This window comes from Sander vitreus, chromosome 1 (assembly GCF_031162955.1).
Source record: "Sander vitreus isolate 19-12246 chromosome 1, sanVit1, whole genome shotgun sequence".
Lineage (NCBI taxonomy): Eukaryota > Metazoa > Chordata > Actinopteri > Perciformes > Percidae > Sander > Sander vitreus.
The window spans coordinates 39,541,390-39,559,210 of record NC_135855.1 but is presented as its reverse complement, the minus strand read 5'-3'; the positions used below and the strand labels follow the sequence as shown (position 1 = coordinate 39,559,210).

Sequence of the window (17,821 nt, the reverse complement as noted above, 5' to 3'; positions counted from 1 at the left end):
GGGTCGTGTCTTTTTATTCTTTGCTGAGGGGAGGGTCATCCAACATTTTTCAGTCCAGAGGGAGGGGGGGGGGGGTCACCCAACTTTTGTATTCATGAAACAGCAAAATTTCAAGGTGGCTTGTTTGGTGCATATTTTTCCATGTAGCTCCATGTAGCTCTCTCAGTCTCTGCCCTCCTTCGCTACCAGATGGGTCTGACCCATGAGTTTGCTGTGGGGCAGGGCATAGACATATGGGGCAGAGGGAGCACTGCCCCCCTGGTGGCTGAAACGGATAATTGCATTGTTTAAAAAATGAGTGGAATAATTCTGGCATGATCAGATATTTTATAAATATCTTAAATAACACAAAACAACTAAATGGTGGTAGGTAATACTTCAGATTTCATATACTGCTTTAGTAAAAAAAAATATGATCTGGCTGACGATGGGAGCAGCAGGACGCAAAAAACGAAAATGACTGTTGCTAGTCTGGACATCTTACCGTGCCAAGGTTGCAATAAAGGTTTCCTAAATGCCACATTTGATGTCAGCTTACTAACTGATTGTGGGTTTTGTGTAGATTTGGACTTTTATACGTTTATTCCACTTTGTTTAAACGGCGAAGTGGAGAAAGCCTAGTGACGAGTCCATAGCAACCAGTTTGTGTGTTGAATATTACCCAGAGTGCCTTGCTGAACGGTCTCAATGTTAGTGAGTAAATCTACTGAAATGGCCCCCACACCATAACAGAGGAGTGGGATGCGTCAGATGAGAATGCAGAGGTTTAGTCTCGTATGTCATAGCTGTAAAAAAAAACAATGGTAATCTGTATATTTGCCAAATGCAAACCAGTACAGAACGTATTGATAAATTGTTGGGGGAGGGACATGTCTTTTTGGGCTAAAGGTCCCAAAACTCCTCTGGTGGCCCCTTAAATAAATAACGAACAGTCCCTTACCTGCTGTCAGTGGATATGAAATAGAAAAAAAAATCATTGTGTGTGTGTAGGCTACACACTAGAATCCAACCCTGGAGTTGACACGTTGGCTTGCCCCTGGGGTAGAGCCGGGCTGTTAGTCTGGCTGCCTGCCGCTGTTGCCATGATCAACATCCTCCCATTCTGACTTGTAGTGTGGTTGTCATGGTAATGACCGTTTATTTGCAGGGGGCACTCCAATATTACAGAGAGAGAGAGGGCGAGGGAGAGGGAGAATTTGCTCAAAGGGCAGGTAGATGAATCTGTCTTAGGGTCATCCTAACAGGACCAGATCTCATTTATTAAGTGTTGACTTTGTTTTTACGTTCCACCATTGAGTCATTTGTTAATAGACATCAATTATTCTTCAGTAGGGCTGCAACTCACGATTATTGTCGTTATCTGCCGGTTAATCGATTAGTTGTTTGGTCTCTAAAATGTCTGAAAAAGGTGAAAAATGTGGATCAGTGTTTCCCAAAAAGCCCAAGATGATGTCCTCAAATGTCTTGTTTTGTCCACAACTCAAAGATATTCAGTTTACTGTTATTTGTGAGGGAATGAGAGAGTTATCTCACACACAGCTGTGAATGTTTGTACAGTTTTATGTGCCCCCCCCAATGTGGAAACAAAACCTACGCCCTTGGGCTCACATCCACCTGGCTTGACGGCAAGTGCTCGCGCTTGGTGCCCTGATAATCAACGTCCCCCTCGCCGTCCTTCTCCTCCTCCTCCTCCTCCTCCTCCCCACCACCACCACCACCACCTTCTAGCTACCTCCCCTGTATCTCTGTCTCGGTGTCAGGCAGGGAGAGATGTGCCGCTCGGAGCCGCGCTGAGTGTCTGTCGTCTCGGGTTGAATTTCAGCGCGGCAGCGCTCGGGTTTCTCTCCGGGGAGATCAGGTTTAAAACGCACCGGCTGCCTCTCTTCTCCTCTCTCTTTCCCTCCCTCCCTCCCTTCTTTGGCGCTCTCCCGCTGCCCACCACTGCCCTTTTTCTTCCGTCCGCACATATTCACACTTTGACTGGAAGTTTTTTTTTTTCCCCCGGCAGAGCTGCTCCACTGTTCGCGGTGCGCGCTCGGAGAGCCGGGAGGCATGAAGCGACATTAGGAAACAATTACCGTGGGAAAGAAAAAAGAGAGAAAGAGGACGACAGGACGAAGGGAATAAAAGAATAAAACAGTCTGAGTGAAACAGGAACCAGGACGACGTCCAAGGTAAGCTTTTGTCACTTTATTTTCACACCCTTAAGCTATGTGTCGCCTGTGCTAATTCTGCATGGACTTCTCAATGGGGACTTGAAAAGTGAGTTCATACAACTCGTCGCACTTTTCCTGTCAAGCCTTCCAGAGATGACCGCTGTGTTCTCGGTGTGTGTCGTTTTTTCTGCTGCTATATGTTGGATAAAGCTAACCTAACCTCCAATGAAATTTCGGTTCCACCTCCTAACAAGAGACCCTTTTATAAAGGACCTCAAAGTATACCAATTACTTTGGCTAATTCAAGTTTAACTTATTTGATATTTGTTATAAACCATAAATAAGAACAGCTTTTGGTTGCCAGGTGCTCAAAAATCTCACAGTCAGAAGAGTTAGTAATGAGTCTCACTGTTGAGCTGCAAAGATGAATTGATTAGTTGTCAACTATTAAATGAATTGCCAACTATTTTAATAATCGCTTAGACGGTTGGAGTAGAAACTCTCTCATTCCAGCTTGCTTAAATGTGAATCTGTTCTAGTTTCTTCTCTCCTCTGTGTCAGTAAACTGAATATCTTTGAGTTGTGGACAAAACAAGACATTTGAGGACTTCATCTTGGGCTTTTTGGGAAACACTGATCCACATTTTTCACCATTTTCTGACATTTTAGAGACCAAACTACTAATCCATTCATCCAGAAAATAATCGACAGATTAATCGTTAATGAAAATAATCATTAGTTGCTGCCATAGTAGTAAACCGGTGTTTCCCAAACTAGGAGGCAGAACTGGTTGACCAGGGGAAGATGTGAAAGTTAAATTAACCCTTTTCACAGCAGATATAATTTGACTTATCAAACACAGGTCTAACTAATAGCTTTATTGATTGCTCTGTTGCATTGCAGTAATTGCTGGAGAATCGATACAACATTTAAAAACAGCAGGCATCGTTAATGTTGTCCCTCCCACCTGTGGTTTTCCTGCTTTGACAGGTCGAGATGTCTGCCGAGGAAAAGGTCTCTGAATGTGAATCTTTTGACGACGATAAATAGTGACGTTTGGGCCACTTGCATTTCATTTTCACAACAGAAAAAGTGTGGAACGAAACATGCAGTTCATGTTTTTGAATGACTTTTCATGTAAATTCTACTTGGCTCCTTTTTTAGTTTCCTCAGTATTTTTTGCTATTTATGTGTGAGAGGTGAGTGTGTAGGGACATTTTTTTGGTTCCCAAGGAGGCATAAAAGAGAATTTCTGTAGTCGTTATCAATGGTCACAGGTTTGTCACTATGTGATAAGCCAACAGCTACAGTTGGTTTCTAATCTATGATAATACTTCTTAATAAGTCATAAATGAAAGGTTTATTCCATAAAGTCTTCAGTTGTAAATAGGGGTGCAACGAATCCCAAAACTCACGGTTCAGATCATGGTTTGGAGTCACGGATTGGATCAACTTTCGCATCAGCACAAAAAAGGGGGGGAATTTAAATGATTTATTAAAAAAGGTAATAACATTCACTTTTAACAATAACTTCTTTCACCAGTAAATTGCTGTTAAACGACAAAAACGGATGAAAAAAGGGTATTTTGCTGTAACTTTGAATACACCACGAGGTTTACAGTTTTTACAGTTTCAGGTAAACGCACCATTAAGTCCCGGCTGTGTTGTTTTTCTGACAACAGCAGTGGCCATAGTGCTAGTTTGTGTCTTTTAGCTCATAGCTTAACCGGCAGACTGTTGTTGTACATCCCGCTGTTGGAATCCTCTATAGTGAAATACAGTCACACTTTTACACCGTTTAGCTGTCAGCATTTTAACCGTGTTTAATCCAGCTGCTAGCTAATGGTAGGCTAACGTTACCTGCTGCCAAGTGTAACGTTAGTGTTAACTAACGTCACATGCAGCTTCTGTTGCCTTTAACGTCTGTTTCAGAGCACCAGAGGGCAGCACAGACATTTACGAGGCAACGAAATCTGTGTTGCTATTCCGTCCGGTAGATAACGTTAACCGTGATTTACTCCAATTCTCCACTTGACACATCTGCACTGTGTTCCAGCTGCGCCGCTGTTTTATTACGTCCTCCGCCACACACCATACCATACCGGGAGTGTCTCAAAAGCAGAGCCTCTTCCTGCCCGACTTGCAGATTATACTGACTCTACAAGTTCTTTACAGAACAATCACGTGTCTATTAAGCTGGTATCTCAGTAACTTCCACTCCAGGCACTCCTGCAGTTAAACTCCATGCCTTCTCTTTTCTGGTGTTGTCTTTATAAAAAAAGACCTGGCGCGTATCTTTAGTGGAGCGAAAAGCCGCTTCATGCACACTTCTGGGACCTGCCGCCACACAGCTGGTGGATTATCAAACATTGACTTGAATGGCTGCGATTGCTAAGATTGATAAGGGGTTAAGCGTGTTTTACAGTAACCGCAGCCCAGCTGGCGCGTGCAAATGTGACGTCATGGAATCGGCGTAACTATTTATACCCGCGCTGGTGCTCAAGACACTAGTTGCAGTCTTCTCCTGAACAGAGGTGGGGCTAATGAGGAAAGGCTACCGACTTTGCTCTTTCTACGGACTAGAAGAAGAAAAAGAAACGATGGCAGAACTGGCAGCAGCATTGACGTCAATGCTTCAATTTGATTCGATGACCTACTTGGTTGGATCAAGCCTTTCATTCACCATAAAAGAACTCATCTCAACCCAGTAAGTTTACAAGAGAGACTTACTGTGGATTTCCACTGGATGCGGAACGTCTGCGGACCGGCTCCGCTGCGGAATGGCTCCGTGCTCCGCCGTCCGTCAATACCCACCAGGTCCGGATTTGTTTGCGGCACGGCTGCGGCCATGACTGACAGCCGTAGTCACGAGGACCCACAATATCTCGCGAATTCACGTAGAATAGAACCACAAAACCAACAACAGTTTCATGCTTCTTGTTTTTGCTTTGTCGTGCGCCGCTGGAAAAAAAAAAGTGGTGCGCGACCTCTGCTCTCCTCTGCTAGCTATATATCCGGGCACGCCGGCAAGTTCCACGTCATTTTGACATCATGATGGCACGCGCCAGCTTGGCAGCGGCTACTGCAAAACACGCGTTAGGCACCGGTGTCATATTAGCACCAGATTTTAACATTTCACGTGAACAACAAGGGTGCCTGTATCTTTTCACGGCAACCCTCCACAGAGATTTACCAGCCTACTTTAAGTAACAGCGACAGTAAACATGTATTTCACACTATTATTATGGTTAAACTTTGCAATTGATCCGCAGGTTCACATGCATTCCGAACCGTGAGTGTTGATCTGTATGGACCACGGATCAACTATGGTCCATTACACCACTTTTTGTAAATAGTTAAATGATTGTTAATGAGTGATTTTGGCCCAGAAGCTCTGCAGCAGATCTAAAACTATTAGTTGATTAACAAAACAGAGACATCTTAAAACATCCCCTGGGACTTTTCCATTATTTTCTGTCATTTTATTTGACTAAAGTATCAGTTGATTGATCGTGAAAATGGTCGGCAGAATAAGTTTTATTGAAAATAATTGTTAAATCCAGCCCTATGTCAGCCTCACTTCTCCAGAAGTCAAGCGGTCAATGGGTTCATTGATGAGCTAGAGACAAAGACTGCTGGAGGAGGAAAAACACCAGCCAAGGGGGAGCTTATTACAATCTGGCAACATAAAAGGTGTTCTAATGAACCAAGTAATCTATAAAGAATTATGGTTTATTAACCATTAATACATACACTGTAAACTTTTGATGTAAATGTACAGCTAAAATATCACAGTATCCAGTGTTTCCTTTAGGATTTTTTTTAGCAGTGGAGGCAGTTCTGTCCGAACATCAACACAACAGTATGTGGAGTTAAACTGGATGGCCCCAATAACCTCTGAATAGTTCTACTTGTTGTTAAATTGCAATGTAAGCGGCAGCCAACGGGGGGTGCATTATTTTGGCAGGATAATTTAAAAGGCAACCACGACTACACTGTGCGTCTGCCCTATTTCTGATACAGTGGCGGCAGAAATTTTGCCATGGCGGGCCGCCACTACAAAATCAACATAGAGGAAACACTGGTATCTTACTATTTTAATGTTATACAGGATCATACTCTAAACGGCAATGCATTCTGAGAGAAAACAATAATATTACTGCACTATCTGCGAATGTTACAGATTACAGGTATTTACTGTTAATACCAATGCATCTTGGGAAAATAAAGGAAAAGGCAGGAATTACCCTGCAGCCAGTATATTACTGTAAATTCAAATATTACGGTAAACTGTCTATTTACAGTAAAATACCTTAAAATGTAAAAACAGTATGCTTACTGTAAATAAACAGTTTACTGGTGAAGCTGCTGCCAGTTTTTACTGTAAATTTACGGTGAAAAGTTTTACAGTGATCTCCCAAAGTCACTGCTCACAACACTGCTCCCTTTTTAAGACGTCTCCTTCATGCTGTAACAAACAGTCCATAGTGACTAAGAACATGTTACACAGATCTGGATCTGTTTGATTCCTCTGGACCTGATCATGTTGTACTTTTCTTTATTTCATAAAAAAGATAATCTAAAGGGAACATATAACAGTGTTGTACTATGACTGTTTTATTGCGATTATTTTGACTGATATTGTGATGATATGATTTACAATATTGGAGGATACAATCATTTTTTCATTCAACAATCATTGAAAAATATTAAAAAAAATGTTTTTAAATGATTACAGTGTGATTTTTGCGAGGATCTGTACCAAACAAAGATTGTTTTCTATAGTCTGTTGGATAGGATTTGTAGGCTGGGACGTCTCTTGCAGCACTGTAATACTTAACTCAGAATGGTTTGACACATATATTGCCTTTGACAAATATTGCTCCCCCCTGATTTGGATATTGCACTAGTGCGATTTTAATAAAATTACGATTAATTGTGCAGCCCAAATACATACTGTAGCTCCCAAAGGACTCACAACACTGCTCCCTTTTTAAAATGTCTCCTTCATGCTGTAACAAACAGTCCATAGTGACTAAGATCATGTTTTCTACGACACAGATCTGGATCTGTTTGATTCCTCTGGACCTGATCATGTTGTACTTTTTCTTTAGTTCATAAAAAAGATAATTTAAAGGGAACGTATAACAGTGTTGCAAGTCTACAAGGGAACAGAAATTACAGGTATTTGGGTACGTTTGTCTTTTTTTACACTGTTTAACCATTAGTGAAGTCATTAGTTGAAACTAATGAGGGGTGTTTTATTAGAATACTGAAATTCAAATGACACGAGGAAGCACGTTGTGCAGTTTGATATGCTGGTTTTCATATTTTTTCAGTTTTTAAGCTCCTTTCTGCTTGACAGCGGTGTGGCAGTTTGTTGGGTATGAAGGCACGGGACGTAGAAACTTGGTGATTTGGTAACTACGCTATACGGTTATGTAGGGACAACTGGCAGGGCTATTTGGAAAACTTCTGTAGCTGGCGAGCTAAAGGCTAACGTAATGCTGGTAACATGCTAACACTAGTCAGTCGAAATATCTTTCGAAGCTATGTTGTCAGGATTGTTCGTGATTTTATTAAAGGAAGAGTTACTCAGGAGAGAAAAAAACTCTGAGCTAGCAAGCTTGCTAAGGGTTGGTCCGATGGCCATTATTCTGAAACCCCCAATAGTTTGAAAACTTCCCAATGGACCGAAGCCTATAGTCCGTCGGCCCGTTATCCCAAAAACAAAAGCCCACTTTTGTTTATTCAACTTAGGTCATAGAAGAACTGTTAAAATTAAATATCAGCCATATGTTATGATTTACATTATGATTTATAGGGTTTCTCTTAAATTAAACATTATGATAACAGCAGTCACTGAAGTCTAACTCCAGAGTGTATTTTCAGACTAGTGGGCTTTTGTTTTCAGGATAACGGTCCGTCAGACATTGGGCTTTGGGTCCAATCAAACATTTTTTAACATCTATTTAGGTTTTAGAATAAAGGGCCATCGGGCTGTCCCCCATGACCTGTTGTCTGACCACATCTGAAAGTGTTTATGACTGTTCCAAACGACCACACTCGAAGGCGGCTGGAAAAGTCCTCACGGAGAAGGGAGACGCAATAATGGTTTGAATATGGGGTTAACAGGCACATTTTCCGACAGCCTTTGCAGTATGGAGGGAATATTTATTCATAATTCAAATTGAAAGTCCAAAGAGAAAACGAAGCAAGAGCAAATAAAAAATAGTATTATTTTAATTAAAAATAGTATTATTTTAATTAAAAATAGTATTATTTTAATTAAAAATAGTATTATTTTACTACGCTACTAGGAGAAATCATGCCATAATTAAATGTGAAATGTAAAAGCTTAAATGGAAATACTTAAATTAAAATCTCAATCATTTTATTTTAGCCTTTCCCCTTTATAATTTTCAATTTCAAATTTGACATTTTATCTTTTGAATTTTTATGTATAACATTGACATTTTAAGATTCACCTTTTAGATTTCGATTTAACATTAAGCTTTTCATTTAGAAGTGACAGGTGTCAATTTAAATGAGGAGGCGTGGCCCAACGGCTGGTGGGGGGGTCTGAAACCACTTCCAGCTGACAGGGGGGTGCTGTGAGTATTACTGGCCGCCGGTAAGCAAGCGATCCTGGGCCACCGCCAGCTGGCTGTCACCTAAGACTGGAGCTTCCAAGTCCGACAACATATCGGAGAAAATGTGCAATTGGCCATACATTTTTGTAAAACTGCCCATATTCAAACTGTACACAGTTAATTTCTCGCATAAAAGAAATGAATTTAATGGTTAGGGGAAAGGCTAAAATAAAATTATTTCTTTTTTTCTATTTGAAAACACACCAGACGCCAGCCACCACGTCACTTCTGTTTACTGAGAGCTAGCGTCAGGCTAATTAATTAGCTAGTAAGTGGCAATTTTTGGCAGCCAGCCTTCCAAAAGAAAGCACAATGAAATTAAATGTTAACCGATCATTAACCGTTGACCGACAAGCAGGAAACGGAGTCTCAGTTCACCTCTCCGGGGGGCTCTGACACATTTTCTGCACTCTGCGTCCGCAGGCAGCTGTAGGCTTGTACCGGTTAATGTTCTGTGCATTGTCAGACACATACAGCAACTTTCCTGAAACCGCTTGTGAGACTGACACGAGTCCACAGCGGCCCGTGGCGTTTATGTCCAAGTCTGTCTCCACCGCCTCCACCTGCAGGTTGTCAACTGTGTGCTTTGGAATGAAAGGGAAAAAACAGGACAGAGTAACATGGCGGATATCACTCATATACATTTTTTTGATGACGTAGTTAAGGCGGCAGACGTGTGTTGCTTAGGCGGCCGCCTTAACTGCATAGTGCTGCGGGATACCCTGGTGTAGCTAATCTTACAGATGATGTGTTTCTGCTCCACGTTGAATACCTTCAAATCCCAACTGTTCCCAGTCAACGGAATTTGCTCTTCCCTTCTTGCTACAACAAACGCTGCTTCTCTCGCTCCCTTTAAATGCCACCAGATACCACAAACAGGACCTCCCCGACTACTGGCTGAGTGAGTTTTGTGTTGTGCGTGTCATTCAGACCACAAGACAAAAGAAGAGTTTAGTTGCAATAATGTAATGTGCAAACTGAATGTTTTGGGATTACTAGGAGCCGAAATCGCGATCAAAATACGTTTAATTGCACAGCCTTAGTTAGTGATGCGGATCACCAAAGCGGAAACTTTTGCACATTCTTTTGACCACGGGAGCGAATCCGTCGGAATTAGTTGAGATTTTGCCGTTTGACAACACCCCTGGACATATACACACACAACCAAAAACTTAACACCAACACAGCTTCCTGCTAGGCAATAATTCAAGATGTCTTTCAATAGAATAATCTCGTGATGAAACCATATATCAAGATATCGTGACTAGGGCTGCAACGATTATTTTCATAGTCGATTAATCTGTCGATTATTTTCTCGATTAATCGATTAGTTGTTTGATCTATAAAAATGTCAAAACATGGTGAAAAATGTGGATCAGTGTTTCCCAAAGTCCAAGATGACGTCCTCAAATGTCTTGTTTAGTCCAAAACTCAAAGATATTCAGTTTACTGTCCCAGAGGAGAGAAGAAACTAGAAGATAGTCACATTTAACAAGCTGACATCAGAGCAATCTTATTTTTTTTAATAAAAAAAATGACTCAAACGATTAATCGATTATCAAAATAGTTGGCGATTAATTTAATAGTTGACAACTAATCGATTAATCGATTCATCGTTGCAGCTCTAATCGTGACATTACATTTACGTTGTTTAAATTGATAATAACAAGCACATACTAACTCAGTTTTCTCAGAAAATCTGTTCTTCATTTGAAGAATTGCGGATTTGTTTTAACATCACAGTATTTTTGTGCATGCATGTAAACATAGTCAGCATATAGCTGGAACAATATTTATTTTTCTCTAATTTAACTTATCTAAAATCTCATTGTAAAAACTATTTTGTGAAAGCACCAATTGTCAACCCTACGATGTCGTCGCAATATCGATATCGATGTATTTGGTCAAGAATATCGTGATATCTAATTTTCTCCATATCGCCCAGCCCTATTGACAACACATACAGTCACATACACGGTGTGATCACTCCCCTTATGTCTTATGTCTCTCTACTCATTCATTAAGTGTTTAGTGTGACTGTTGTTTTAAATTGAGTTCTTATTATTTCGATATGTTGTGTTGAATCACAACTCTCTTCTTCCCAAAGTAAGACTGTAATCACTGGTGTTTTAAAAAAAATAATAATAATAATACTTTTGCACCTGTTCCATTATGCCAGGATCAGACTACACAAATTCAGCCCGATTTTCACCCGACAGACACGTCGCAGACAAAAGAAAACATCAGGACTCGGGCGAAGAGGCGTTCAGGAATAGCCTCGACCTGGTGACTGAATCAGCGCCGTGATTTCACGAAACCATATCATTTCAGCCGCTGCTTCTCTCCTCCGTTTCATCCAATCTGAGCAGCCGAGGAACGGCGTTTACTGTTGGCTAATTTACCTAAATGTCAGGTGTAAGCATGTAGGTGGGCGGACCGTCTCATTTGCCCAGAGATGTTTAATTAATGCCTGCACCTGCTTCCTCCGTCAGTGTTACAGTTTGTGTGTGGCGCGCATCACGCCCCACTTCTCTCTCCTGCCTTTTTCCGGGAATAGTCATTTGAATAGCCATTCTTTTGCTTCCCCCAGCCTCCTTTTTTTTACTGGACACTGCAGAGACAGATTCACGCTCAGCTGAACTGCTTAGTTCACTGGTGTGGAAATAGTCTTCTGTGCTGATGGAAATCTGAACGGGGTCAGGGGTCAGGGGAGCAATTCCTCAGATGCTTTCTGTTCTACACCTCCAAATGACACTATTTCAGTATTTTATGAATGTATTTGAGGTGTTTGATGAAACCTTTTTGCAGCAAGCTATTTCTTTCTCTACACTGTGGGGATCTGTCCATGAACGCTTTCCTTTAGCCCAATGCCAATGCCTTTATGACCAATTTCCCCCTCTGGGGACGAATAAAACTCTACTTGACTTGACTCCCTGTATCTGACATTGGTTAGTTCAGTCAAATCAAAGGCATGTGTACAAAAGCAAGACCAGTAACCTGGTAAAAAAGCCTGACTGAAGGATGTTGTGGGCGGGACATTAAGTCATGGATGGGTCATAAAACACAGGCCTTTCCTTGGAAAAACAAAAGAATATCACCCAGGAAACGGATGTTTGTTCACCGTGAGTGTGTGAGTGAGTGAGTGTTTAATCCAAACCACGATCTTATGTTTTGGTGCCTAAACTTAACTGTCGTCGCCGCGTAACGCTCACTTTTAGGCTACGTTCAGACTGCAGGCAAAAGTGGCCCAAATCAGATGTTTTTGGGGTCAAGTGACCAGGTCAGACTTCTTCAGAAGTAGTGGGAACACTCAAATCTTGCCCAGATCTGATTTTTTTCAAATCAGATTGAGACCACTTCCATATGTGGTCCTGAATCAGACCCAGGTCTGATATTTTTCAACGTTGCCGCAGTGTGAACAACCAAGGCAGATTTGATGCGACTTTTACATCAATCTACATCGATATTTGTCACAATGATGCGCCGGCGGGAGTCAGCCCTAGACACAGACAGTAACATTAAAAACATGACTAGACCTACAAAATGGAGAACAGGGATGGAGCAAGTCAATGGAGGGAGAGGGAGGTGTTAGACCTCATTAGTGGATGCTCATTAATGTTACGGCTGCCATTACTTCCTCCATAACCTCCCTAACTTTAGTGCTGCGTCTGATGTCATTGTTATTGTTCTTTTGTGCATGCGGGTCAGTTCGAAACCGCAAACAGTTCACACTGGAATCTGATACAGGCCACATTTGAAAAGGTCAAACAAAAAATCGGATCTGAGCAAAAAAATCTGAATTAAGCATTCAGACTTGCGGTGGGAACGTAGCCATAGTCGGCTAAACTCAACTGCCACGGCCCCTGGAAGGACCGTTACCTCGCGGTGCTCTGTACCCGGCTCCCAGCTCCTTTTGTACTACTAACAGCCGCTGATGCGACCGTCAGCTCATGGAGCTCTGTAGCCGGCGTCACGTAACCAGCCAGTGGTTGCCCTAATTTTGTAAGATATCATGTGAATTGGTGTGCATACATTTTCGTACTATATCGTACGAACCGTATATGAGAATGTGTTGCGTTTCTAGATGTGTTATCTGTAGATAGATGACCAAATGTGACGGATATGGAGGTATCATGGGAATCATGAGAATTGTGATTGAGCTCAGGCTGCTTGTGTTTTGTCATACACGTTTCTGATGCTGGTGAAGATTGTTAGTTGTTGAAGTGAATAAAAGTTGTAGGCCTACATATGACTACTTTGGTTATTTAATGAATACAGTGCTTTTAATTTTTTCAATAGTTGGCTAGAACCTAAAAAATACCATGACACATGCAGAAGCAAATTTGTGTGTGTGTGTGTGTGTGTGTGTGTGTGTGTGTGTGTGTGTGTGTGTGTGTGTGTGTGTGTGTGCCATCTGAGTCCAAACGCTCTATCAGCCCCGAAGGGCTCGCACACAGAGAGAGCGAGAGACCAAAGCAAGGAGGTAAAGGGTGTTTGGGGTTAAACACCATTGAGCAAGGTATAGATGGTGAGATGGTATCTCTGCTCTAAGACAGGACCCAGGGAGGGGCAACAGGGTGTGTGTGTGTGTGTGTGTGTGTGTGTGTGTGTGTGTGTGACATCTGAGTCCAAACGCTCTATCAGCCCAGAAGGGCTCACACACAGAGAGAGCGAGAGACCAAAGCAGGGAGGTAAAGATGGTGAGAGCTCTGACAGAGAGATGGACAAATGGAGGGAGGGAGGAGGTGGATGACAATCTGTTGTGCCTCCTAACTTTCTCATCTCTCTCCTCTCCTCCCTGTTTTTATTGTACCTCTTCACCCTGCCTGCCTTCCTGCCTGTCTGTGGCCTTCTCCTGCTGCGACTCGCATCTGCCGGGGAAAAATAGCTGATCTTTAGTCTTGGCAGGGAGTCCCAAGCATGCCCACTGCCTTCTCAGGCTGGGATTTGTGATGTAGTGCAGTGCAGCAGAGGACAGATACTGGCTTTTGGAATTGAGTTTCTTCCCTGTGTTCTTTACTCCAGAAAGCAGGCGACCTTTGCCTGCTGCGCTTTATCTTCTTTGAGGAATTGAGTCTGCAGTGAGCAGCAGATACAGGCAGCTGGATTTGACTTTAGTTCAGTTTGGTTCTGGTCTTTAAAGAGTAGTTTAGGTTGTTTTGTTTATGTCCGTTTTAATACAGTACACCTGCATGCCACACATGGACGGTTATGAGTAGGGCTGGGTTTAAAGAATAGAACAATCCAGAATCAATCTTTGTCTGTGTCTTATGAAACTACAAGACCTAAGGAATCCATTGGTACCAACGATGTTATGTTAGCTTGTCGGGAAAGGGGGTGAAAGTTAGGCTACATTTTGCCAAAGGAAAAACAAGCATGGCGATGTTAAATAAAAAAGTTTTAAATTATTGTAACTGCTTTATGGTCAATTCGTAATGTAAACATTGATACTTTCAATAATGCAGTAGGTTAGATGGAACATTGTACAATTGTAGAATCTCTTTCATAGCCAAGCAACATTGGTTTTGCAACTGAAATATCGAATTGATTCAGGAGATCAGTGGCGATACCCAGCCCTAGTTATGAGACTACGGACCCCTGGGCACAAACTTGTAAGAGGCCCCCTACTCCAGACGCGCGGGAAGTCATTTTCGGCAGGGGGTGCTGGCGGCGGGGGGGGGGAGGGGGAGGAGGGGTGCAGACCAGTCTGTCTCTCCCCTCCCCTCCCCTCCATGAAGTACAGCTGAGCTGACGGTGTGTACTGCACAGCGAACTCAGAACAACGAACAGCGAAGTATGTGACACATTCTAAAAAGTTACAGACTGTTTGTTTCTTAATAGGCATACATAAATCACAGTCATACTAAGCTAAATATAGGCTACCATCAGGAAAAAGACGCAGCGATGTAAGACACTGTGTCTCTACCTTATGATGATTTCGGTACACCAAACGTAGATTTCTCTGGAGTTCGGCTGATAAACTCTGCCATGAGACCTTGAATATCCAGGTACACTGGTAAACAGAGGCACAAGTGGATCAGCTGTTCCAACTTGGTGAAAAGCCCTCTTGTTACTAAAATGATCCCTCTCTTCATCCCACACCCCAAACATGACATACAAAATGTCGTGGAACAGAAACAACAACCAGAGATATTTATAAGCGATCATTTTATTGTCATCTCAGTTTGCCAACAGGGGGTGCTGGAGGTGCTGCAGCACTCCCTGTTGGTGCTGCACCACCTCCAGCACCCCTACTTCCCGCCTCTCTGCCCTACTCTGTCTACAAGTCACCCAAACTCAAAGAGTCTACTTTTAGTCATTTTGCATCTCCTTGTTTTCGTTTTTTTGCATCTATTTTTAGTCGTTTCAGGTTTCTTTGCGGCCATTTTGTGTCTCTTTGTGGTCTTTTTATATTTAGTATATATGTTTTTGGTCATTTTGTGTATTTCTAGTCATTTAGCATCTCTTTGTAATTGTCTTGCATCTCTGTAGTCATTTAGTGTCTGACCCCTCGACTCTATTTTTAGTCATTTTGCGTCCATTTTTGTGGTCATTTTGCATCTGATGTTTAGTCATTTTGCGTCTCCTTGTTGTAGTTTAGCATCAATTTTTTAGTTGTTTTACATTTTTTTGGGGTCATTCTGTGTCTCTTTTTGGGTCAATTCTAGTTGATCTTTGTGGTTGTCATAAATCTCCGTAGTAATTAAGTGTCGTTTGTCGTCATTTAGTGTCGTCTGTAGTTGTTTTTTGTATGTTCATGCTCATTTAGCATCTTTTTTCGTGATCGTCGCTTTCCATAATGTTGTCAGACACTTAGAATATTAATCTGAGCCTGTGAGCAGCAAAACGAGCACTTTTGTGAAGGTAAATGCAAACTGGACAATTGTCCTATTAACTTAGATTGTAGCTTGTTTCTCCGCTGCCGACTGCAGCGATCTCGCTTAATACTGGACCAATGTCAAAGATAGTTGTTCCCATCAGTCACTTAGACACAAAAATATAGAAACATAGAGTCCAGGTTGAAAAAAAGGTAGTTACCATTTAACCTTTTCTTTCCGCTGCTAATGTAACAGTATAACTTATTGATGTAAATCAGTGCCTTTAGCTTGCGTTACTGAGAGCTTGTAGTTCCTGTTACTGTGTGTGTGTGTGTGTGTGTGTGTGTGTGTGTGTGTGTGTGCGCGCTTGTTTTACTATATTCGTGGGGTCCAAAAACCGGGGAATACAGTATACTTGTGGGGTCTGCACAGCCTTGTGGGGCCCAAAATCCTGGACCCCACAAGGTTAAAGGTCTGTTTGAGGGTTGTATTTCAGTTAGCCTAATAGCTGGTTTGATTTGCATTGAGAGATGATTTTATGGAAAGTACCCCATGCCAATCTCTAGGTATGGTGAAGGGTATGTGATTATGTGGGGGTATGGTGAAGGGTATGTGATGATGTGGGGGTATGGTGAAGGGTATGTGATGATGGGGGGGTATGGTGAAGGGTATGTGATGATGTGGGGGTATGGTGAAGGGTATGTGATGATGGGGGGGGGGTATGGTGAAGGGTATGTGATGATGGGGGGGGGGTATGGTGAAGGGTATGTGATGATGTGGGGGTATGGTGAAGGGTATGTGATGATGGGGGGGGGGTATGGTGAAAGGTATGTGATGATGTGGGGGTATGGTGAAGGGTATGTGATGATGTGGGGGTATGGTGAAGGGTATGTGATGATGGGGGGGGGGTATGGTGAAGGGGATGTGATGATGTGGGGGTATGGTGAAGGGTATGTGATGATGTGAAGGGTATGTGATGATGTGGGGGGTATGGTGAAGGGTATGTGATGATGTGGGGGGTATGGTGAAGGGGTATGTGATGATGTGGGGGGTATGGTGAAGGGTATGTGATGATGTGGGGGGTATGGTGAAGGGTATGTGATGATGTGGGGGGTATGATGAAGGGTATGTGATGATGTGGGGGGTATGGTGAAGGGTATGTGATGATGTGGGGGGTATGGTGAAGGGTATGTGATGATGTGGGGGGTATGGTGAAGGGTATGTGATGATGTGGGGGTATGGTGAAAGGTATGTGATGATGTGGGGGGGTATGGTGAAGGGTATGTGATGATGTGGGGGGTATGGTGAAAGGGTATGTGATGATGTGGGGGGTATGGTGAAGGGTATGTGATGATGTGGGGGGTATGGTGAAGGGTATGTGATGATGGGGGGAGTATGGTGAAGGGTATGTGATGATGTGGGGGGGTATGGTGAAAGGGTATGTGATGATGTGGGGGGGTATGGTGAAGGGTATGTGATGATGTGGGGGGTATGGTGAAGGGGTATGTGATGATGTGGGGGTATGGTGAAGGGTATGTGATGATGTGGGGGGGTATGGTGAAGGGTATGTGATGATGGGGGGTATGGTGAAAGGGTATGTGATGATGTGGGGGGTATGGTGAAGGGTATGTGATGATGTGGGGGGTATGGTGAAGGGTATGTGATGATGTGGGGGGTATGGTGAAGGGTATGTGATGATGTGGGGGTATGGTGAAGGGGTATGTGATGATGTGGGGGTATGGTGAAAGGGTATGTGATGATGTGGGGGGTATGGTGAAGGGTATGTGATGATGGGGGGGGGGTATGGTGAAGGGTATGTGATGATGGGGGGGTATGGTGAAGGGTATGTGATGATGTGGGGGTATGGTGAAGGGTATGTGATGATGGGGGAGTATGGTGAAGGGTATGTGATGATGTGGGGGTATGGTGAAGGGTATGTGATGATGAGGGGGGTATGGTGAAGGGTATGTGATGATGTGGGGGTATGGTGAAGGGTATGTGATGATGTGGGGTATGGTGAAGGGTATGTGATGATGTGGGGGGTATGGTGAAGGGGTATGTGATGATGTGGGGGTATGGTGAAGGGTATGTGATGATGTGGGGGGTATGGTGAAGGGTATGTGATGATGTGGGGGTATGGTGAAGGGTATGTGATGATGTGGGGGTATGGTGAAGGGTATGTGATGATGTGGGG

At 42.9% G+C, this 17,821-nt stretch overlaps 1 protein-coding gene across 1 annotated transcript in view; it reads left to right on the top strand.

The window, feature by feature from the left end:
• The first annotated feature begins 1,706 nt into the window (after nucleotides 1-1,706).
• The window catches only part of shank2a (SH3 and multiple ankyrin repeat domains 2a), a 295,254-nt gene continuing 279,139 nt past the window's right edge, over nucleotides 1,707-17,821 (top strand). Inside the window, exon 1 of the mRNA XM_078255689.1 lies at nucleotides 1,707-2,174. The gene's annotated coding sequence lies outside the window, so the exon portion shown is untranslated. The remainder of the gene's footprint in view (nucleotides 2,175-17,821) is intronic.